The 560-nt window shown below is 51.1% G+C and overlaps 1 protein-coding gene across 1 annotated transcript in view; it reads right to left on the reverse strand.

Annotated features, from left to right (window-relative positions):
* The window catches only part of rab2a (RAB2A, member RAS oncogene family), a 22,737-nt gene that overhangs the window by 249 nt on the left and 21,928 nt on the right, over nucleotides 1–560 (reverse strand). The window lies entirely within an intron of this gene.

Genomic DNA, 560 nt, shown 5'->3' on the forward strand with positions numbered 1-560 from the left:
AGAGAGAGAGAGAGAGAGAGAGAGAGAGAGAGAGAGAGAGAGAGAGAAGTGTGTCATGGCGTCTATGAAAGTGAGCTAGTGGGTGTGAGAAACTGTGTGTCTGTTTGTCCGTTAGGGGCATTCAAGCAGAACATATTAGAATGTGCAGATCCCACTGAGACACACAGTGAAGGGGGGAGAGAGAGAGCGAGAGCATTTGAAGGAATGCGAGGAAAATTCAGAGGAGCAGGTGATATGAGGGGAACAAAAAGGAGAGAGAGAGGGAGGAGGAAGTGAGAGCGTAGAGGACAGGTGGCAGGAGAGGAGGAGCCACAGAGCCTCTCCTTCCACTTATTCCTCCTTCCTTCCTTCTCTCCATCACATTTCAATTATGGAAGATGTGATGCATTGTTCCCCAACCGTCTCTGGCGCACGCACACGCACGCACACGCACGCACACGCACACACACACACACACACACAGCTCTGTGCCTGCAGCCAAACGTTAATCATCGGGGCCTTACAGGCCATCACTTTACTGTGTGTGTGAGACATGCATTATTTTGTGTGTTAGCCCCCCC

The sequence above is a fragment of the Anarrhichthys ocellatus genome, unplaced genomic scaffold (assembly GCF_004355925.1).
Source record: "Anarrhichthys ocellatus isolate YVR2014 unplaced genomic scaffold, GSC_Weel_1.0 scaffold137, whole genome shotgun sequence".
NCBI classification, from domain to species: Eukaryota; Metazoa; Chordata; class Actinopteri; order Perciformes; family Anarhichadidae; genus Anarrhichthys; species Anarrhichthys ocellatus.